The following is an 8,108-nucleotide window of genomic DNA, read 5'->3' on the forward strand; positions in this document are numbered from 1 at the left end:
CCTATTTAGGGTGTTTGAAAAAATGAAAGACATGTCTATAATTATGAAACCCAATGTTCATCATGTGAAACAGTTGGCCAAGGCTTTTTTATTAGAAGTTTATTTTTCTCATACACAGTTTCTAGACTCAGATGCCCATGAAACTCTCAATTAAATAATCAGTATGAACAGTTAGAAAATACCTCAATAATATATTATAAAATTTCAAATGTACAAGACTTTGTATGTAAGATTTTTGGAACGTGAGCAACGTGGTAAGATATGATTCCTATGTCTGTTTCCATTACAGTTTTATCTTCTTCCTAACCATTTTAAGACTCCACAATGACAAATAAGATTTGTTTTACCTGCAGCCTAAATACATGATTTGCAAGGGACCTGAGTATTTGTACCCCGTTATACTGTCTTTTTTTATGTTTATCTACTGAAAAAAAGAAAAGCGAGAATTAAAGATTACAGCAACAGAGAGATGTGGAAATTCAGACAGATGCTTTCAAATGCCGGAGAGAAGATTATGTCAATAATCTCCCCAGTCAGGGGAATAAGACAAGAGAAAGAGACAGAGAGAGAGAGCGAGTGAAAAAGAGAGACTGACATAATAAAGGCAGTGAGGCAGAGATAAACTGGGCTGCCAGGTCACTGAGCAGTGTGTTTAAAGTAATTAAAAATGTAAATTAAGTTGAATTATACAACGGTTTATGTAAGATTAACCTCTCACGCCACTCATCACTGCGGTGATCTAGCTCAGACAACACAACCTATGGAACATGAAGGTTTTCATTTATTTATATGTTCAATGTGTGTCTGTCTGTGTGTAATTACAGCTAACACATGTACTCGTTCACTTAATGTTTTATTTAATTCAGAGAATACCATTTGTCATAAAATTAGTCATTTAATTTGTATACACTATATACATTTTAGTAATTGGATGTTCTATTTGCTCAATGTCAACTGAGAAATATTCATCCTTTAAAGGGGAACTATATGCTTCTCTTTTTTTCTGTCATATACAGTTAGATAGATAGATGGATGGATGGATGGATGGATGGATGGATAGATAGATAGATAGATAGATAGATAGATAGATAGATAGATAGATAGATAGATACTAGTCCATACCCATTGGTAGCTTTGTCACCTTCTACCTATGCCAATCCTCAATGCCTATGTGCAGTTTTACATAGATTGACTACGTCAGTGAGTAGAAAAACATGGGACAGACAGAATGACTGACTGACAGAATGACACACTGTCAGTTTCCGTGATTATGTACAGCATACCATACCATGACTAGAGCACTATTCAGACGGGATTAGTTTTACATGGGCGCGTGGGGTAATGTCACTTAACCACAGGACGTCGGTAATATTAATGGCCAATTCGCACGGGATAAGAAATATCAGTATAACTACCACAAGTGGGAGGGGTAAATCCATTCACGCATATCAGTATAACTACCACAAGTGGGAGGGGTAAATCCATTCACGCACTGCCGTCCCCTCCTGTCCAGTTAGAATATTTTCGAATTAATTTAGTAGAGTTCGAATAATATTCAAATTTATTGTTATTATTATGATGTTGCAGCCTTATTTTCAAGGTCTGGATGTGACCGAGGACAAGACACCTCCACCTGGAGTAGTATCCAGCTGGACTTTATCTAGAGCTCGCGAGATATATTTCGGCCGAGCTTTGGAAAGCAGAGCTAACATGGCAGCACACCGGTAAGGTAAGACAACACGTTTACATGTTGTTTTCTATATGTTCTCTGACATTTATCCTAACGATATGAGGCGGTCTTTGTGGAAAAAAAACTTGTGTAGTGGACTAACTTTGCACTTGAAGGTTGCCCGTTCACTTACGTTTTAACAGGTCTGACGCTATTAGGTGCGCCCCGGCTGTATCTAGGCTAACGGCTAACATGCTAACTATCATTTCTATGTCACTTGTCACTTGAAACAAATTTAGGACGATAGGAGACGGGTTGAAATAAACCGAAATTTCCCTTTAAGCATTTTTCTGTTGTTATAGTGCCACCCAGTTGCCAATTAGAGTTAAATTTCTCCAGTCACCTTGAGGCGTCCTGTTCTACATATCTACCAAGTTTAGTAAAAATCGATATGGCGGTTAGGCCTAGATAAGAAATTAGCTCTCTAGCGCCCCCAGTTTGTTTGATCGGGTCAATAATGGAGGGGTCCCCTCAGGTTATGTGTGGTCATATCTCTACAAAGTTGCGTGGTGATCGGTGGAACCCTTGAGATGTTATACACCTTTATGTGATGAGCCACGCCCTCCGCAATATTCATTGCCTTATAGAAGCTCAGTTTTAGTAAGTTTTCCAACTTTTGCCAAGAGGGAACTTTAGATATTGGTTCCTAGATTATGTTCACCGAGTTTCATGCAGATCGGTCAAACTTCCTAGGAGAGATCGATTTTAAGTATCAATCTATACAACCGGAAGTTATGGGTTCTTGAGGCAAATGTGTTCCTCATGAGGAGAGGCATCTCTGTGCAGTTTCATGTCTCTACGACATACGGGGCATGAGATATGCCCATTCAAAGTTTGCAATTTCAATCGGTTGCTATAGCGCCCCCCTTTGGCCAATTGATGTAATATTGCTTCATTCGCATCCTCCCATGACCCTCTACCACTGTGCCAAATTTCACATGGATTGACCAAGTCAGTGAGGAGAAAAATGTGGAACAGACACACAGACACACAGACAGACAGACAGACAGAGTTTTCGTCATGTAGCCTAATTTTACAATCATGGATGTTCAATCATGGAGAAAGGGCCACTAAGGGCCATTGAACACAGTCATTCCAAGGCTGCAAGTACATTGCTACATGTAGCTACGTGCTAACCCATGGCCAGACTGGGAAAATCATTTGGGCCAGGAAAAATAGCGGGTAATATAGCCCCAGTCAGGCCACTTTTTAAGCAGAAGGCCTGAGGGTCCCTCACCAGGAAAATGTTACTTTAAAGATTTCTTTTCCTGTATTCTGGTGAATTTTAGTGCATGTAAAACACATAAACTAATGAGCCAATGACTTTTTAGTACATTATTAACCTCAAATAAAACCAAAGGTACATATGGTGAATGAGGGAGACGACATGACTAACTTTTAACCAGTATTTATGAAATGATAATTTATTATTTAATAGTAATTTCTCAAAGAAATTTAAGTAAATGTCTTACCTATACGTTGCACATTAATCATCCGACAACCTGTCCGATTTATCTGGTGACCATCTGGAGGGGTCCAACCCCTAGGTTGGGAACCACTGGACTAAGCTGACTGTTATGATGTCATATTTAATAATATATCAGTCAGAGGGACCAAACTACTACTTATTGCAATCTTTAAACTACATCAAGCTGACAATACTTATGCCCTTTTAATGTTATTCAAGGTGGATTTGGAAAAGGCAGATTTCCCCTTAAATTTACCCCTTAATAGGCGAATCCGAAGCTGGAATTGGATGTCAACTTCAGCATTATGAGAGTTCATGAGTTATTCAAATGAGAGATGTGTGGAGATGTGCACTTTGACATATTGCGTCTGTCAGGCTGTAAAGATTAGAACAGGGCTCCTGACAAGAGATGATGATGATGATGATGATGATGATGATGCATCGCCAACGTTAGCTAGGTAGCATGTTTATTTTTAATCACTGACTAGTGGTTTGCATTTGACAGCATCTCCCGCAAGATATTTCTTCTTATATCTTCCTTCCTCTCGGCTCTCCACTTCCTCTTCTTTCCACCACAATCCACCTTAAAGCGCTCCCAGCCTTTTCATGCCTGACTGGCTGCTTTGGGGGCATTTGACACAGCATGATGTATTCACAATACTCCTAAAGATTTCTTTTTTTAATCTGCTGGCCATTATGCATTTTTAATTAGGTACAGCCTATGGGCTATTCAAAAAAACACCCAGTATTCCAGACGGCCAGTGCGGGCCTGTGCTAGCATCAGAGAAATGCAATCTCTGTTGCTGATGTTAATTTCTCCCCAATTTTGGATCATATTCCTGCTCAAATATGTCCAGTTGTGTTTAGATGCTTTTATTGGTGATTTTAATGGGACAAAGGGCTGCTATACACATTACCCATCTGCAAGTAGCCAACGCTGCTACTTGTAGTTACATGCTAACGTAAGGCAAACATAGTTGCTGATGTTGTTAATTCCTTACAGATTTCAGATCATATTCCTGCTGACACAGGCAGGATGAGGAAAATAAAGTGTTTTACATTGACAATTAAAGCATGTAAAAATGTACTCGTAGAAACCCAAAGTACAAGTATAAATCCGAAAATAAGCATAATAGGACCCATTCAAGGAAGTTCCATGAGAATGGTTCCTTGTGTCACTTCTTTTTTTTTTTCTGGAGGAATCCACTAAGATAAACATCCTTGTTTTGAACTACGACTAAAAGATGCTTTGAAATTCATTGGGCTTCATAATGAAATAAGCAGCATGCAATTGTGTACTTAAAAATCCACAGCAGATGTCCCCTGGAAAGTGGGGCAAGAAAGTAAACTATGTCTTCTCATTATGAAACAATGTTAATCTTTTATATAGGGACTATTATCTGTGATTGTTTGAATAAAACAGGCCAGCTGTGAACATCTGGAGAGTTTGGAAGGGGCAAGGGGTTGGGCTCTTATATTCTTAAAAATAAAAAAGAATATGTTCAATAAATGTAAATTTATATTCAAGAAACAAATTAAAAAGGAACACTTATTGCAGGATATTTTCAGATCTTAGACTACCATGTTATCTTCACAGTCTTCACAGCAACATCTCTTTCTAAAAAAAAAATAGTGTCCTGGTTAGTCGGGATAATCCACAGACCCCACTGTAAACAAGGAAAATTGCTCCCAATCAGAGCTGTGGGGTATGTGGATTATCTGTTGGAGAACAGTTTTTGATTGTAATTCCTCTGTTGTTGGAGATTAACCTGTGACAGACAGACATCAGTCTTCCGTTGTGTAAACAGGTCAGAAAGTGGGTTGAGCACATGAAGACCAACGTCATTTGCACCTGTGAAAAGAGGTATTGGTGCTGCAGGGAGGGCAGAGTTTATGTGCTACAGAAACACTAAGCAACCCCATCTGTGTTCTTCCAGTAGCTTTTTAGGCTCCAAACATAGATGTATTGTAGCGACCTGTCTGTATTTTTCCAGTGGATTTTTGGACTTGAAACGCAGGTGTTTTCGCAGCAACCCATCTGGAACCCAAGCAAGAAAAACAAAGGAAAAACACAAACATAGGTGTCTTGTAGTGACCTGTCTATGTTTTTTCAGTGGCTTTTTGGGCTCCAAATGTGGGTGTTTTGTAGTGACCTATCTGTGTTTTTCCAATGGATTTTAGGCTCCAAACATGGGTGTCTTAAAGCCACCTGTCAGTGGTTTTCCAGCAGCTTTTTAGGCTCCAAACGTTGTAGTTTTGTAGCAACCATTCTGTTTTTCCTGTTTTTTTTCTGCTTAGGTTCCAAACAGCGGTGTTTTATAGTGACCTGTTCAGGGGCGGGCTGGCCATAGGGAGGTTCGGGAGTATTCCCGAACGGCCGGTCTGTTCCAGGCCAAACCGGCCGGTGGTCGGAACGTTTTTTTACCCCATAAAACGCAGCCGCGGTTGAGCGCAGCAGCCTGCCCTCGCAGCCACAGGTGGCAGTGGCACAGAGTGGAACGTCAGACTGGGTCCATCTAATATTTTGCATATTAAGGGGGGATATGAGCGGTTAGCAAGCACTGCCTACATGGCCCTATCATCCCAGACGGGTCGGGCCGGCCCGACAAACCCAACCAGACCCGCAGGTTCGGGCCGAAAAAATATGCAAATGACTCAGGCCGGGTCGGGCCTCGGGCTTCCTTTTTTTCAGGCAGACAATTAGGCTAACGCTGGTGCGTCGGCTGCGTCGGGTCTGGGCTTAAAAACCCACAGGGTCGAGTTGTAATTTTCAGGTCCATTGAGAACTCTAGTTTGTGTTTTTGGATGTGTTCAGGGCACACAGAACATTAAAGGTAGCCTATCAGCAATGTTACACCATACATGTGTAAATCATTAATCTGCTTTATCAATTAAAAATAAAATCCATACTGGCTGACCAGAAAAATGCACAAATTTCTTTATTGCAAAACAAAACATAGCCTATTTCAGGAGAGAGTCTGTGTTCAAAGTTAAAAAGATAATATTTGAATATATAGGCTATACATCCTGTTTTCCTGTTCTGTTTCTACATTAATATATAGCCATTTTTACCAGCTCAAGAAAAATACATTAAAGTGAGTAATTCATTTACAGTGTGTGTGTGTGTGTGTGTGTGTGTGTGTGTGTGTGTGTGTGTGTGTGTGTGTGTGTGTGGCGCTTTTGTTATGTTGATTTTTATATTGTATTTGTGTTCTAACACTGTGAATTCTTTGCAAAAGTGCTATAACGTTTATCATTGTTGCTGTTATTGTTATTATTAGCTGACAAGGCCAGTGTCAGTCGTGGAGTTGATGTTGCAGAGGGACAGGATAATGCCAGTCATAGGAGTGAGGAAGAGGAAGAGACAGATGAGGAGGGACAGGAGAAGGAGGAGGAGGAGGAGGAGGAGATGGAGGAAAGTGGAGCAGGAACCACCAAAAACACAGTGCCAGGTACAGGTGCAGTGTGCAGGACTGGGTTGGCAATAGGTCTTTGCATAGAATTATATTATATTCAATACACTCTACTGACTGACTAATCTGTGTGTGTTGTGTTTAATATCATTAGATTGTTTTTACACTGCAAATAAAGTATTCATGTTAAAATTACGGTTCCACTTGCGTCGTGGGATCATAAAAAAGGCCTCTCCAAATCAAGCTCCCGGGCTGAATTTCAACCCCAGCCCGCCCCTGGACCTGTTTATGTTTTTCTAGCAGCTTTTTAGACTCCAAATATAGGTTTCTTGTAGCAACCTGTCTGTTTTATCAGTGGTGTTTTAGGCTTCAACATGGATGTATTGTAGCAACTCATCTGTGTTTTTCCATCGGCTTTTAGGCTCCAAATGTGGGTGTTATGTAGCAACCCATTGGTGTTCTTCCAGCAGCTTTTTAAACTCCATCCATCAGTGTTTTGTAGCAACCTGTCAGCAGTAATATTAACATATACAGAACAGACATATAACTAAACGCAAGGACAACAAAGCTGAACAAGGTTACATAAAAGGAGAAAGAGTGCATAGAGTCTGGTAAAGAGGGCACAATGGCAGCTTCACTTCCCAAGAACACTTAGGAAAGTCAGTCTGCCACAACATGTGCTATTGTCGGTCTGTCATTACTCCATTGTCCTGACACATGGGATCTTAGTGTGGTATGGTAAACACTTCTGTGGCTCACAAGAAGGCTCTGCAGAAAGTCATCATCACAGTCCAGAAGAACAGACACCTGCTTGTCCTGGAAGACATCTTTAGCTCCATTGTTTTGGAAGGGCCTTTTTTGCTCTGCCTAAGACTTGTTTGCTCTTTAGCCCTCAGAAGAGCACTACGGGCCCGTCAAAACCTGGTCAAAACATGCAAAACAAACAGTTTTTACCCTAAGACTATCACCAAGCTGAACCCTGCACTGAAATGACACCCCCTAAAGACAATATTTATACTTTTTTATTCCCTTTTCTCAATTTTTTTGTTATTTTAAATCTTGTATTTTTGAGCTCTCCTGAGGCAGTGGGCTTGAATTTTGCTCCAGTACAGTGACAAAAGACAAATTCCATTTCTATTCTCTTTATCTTACTATATAATGACGAAAACTCTGCCTGTGGGTGTGTGTGTCTGTTCCACGTTTTTCTCCTCACTGACTTGGTCAATCCATGTGAAATTTGGCACAGTGGTAGAGGGTCATGGGAGGATGCGAATGAAGCAATATTACATCAATTGGCCAAAGGGGGCGCTATAGCAACCGATTGAAATTGCAAGTTTGAATGGGCATCTCTCATGACCCATATGTCGTAGAGACATGAAACTTTGCACAGAGATGCCTCTCCTCATGAGGAACAAATTTGCCTCAAAAACCCATAACTTCCGGTTGTATAGATTTTCCGCCATTTTGAATTTTTTGAAAAACACTTAAAATCGATCTC

The sequence above is a fragment of the Epinephelus moara genome, chromosome 22, assembly GCF_006386435.1.
Source record: "Epinephelus moara isolate mb chromosome 22, YSFRI_EMoa_1.0, whole genome shotgun sequence".
Taxonomy (NCBI): Eukaryota; Metazoa; Chordata; class Actinopteri; order Perciformes; family Serranidae; genus Epinephelus; species Epinephelus moara.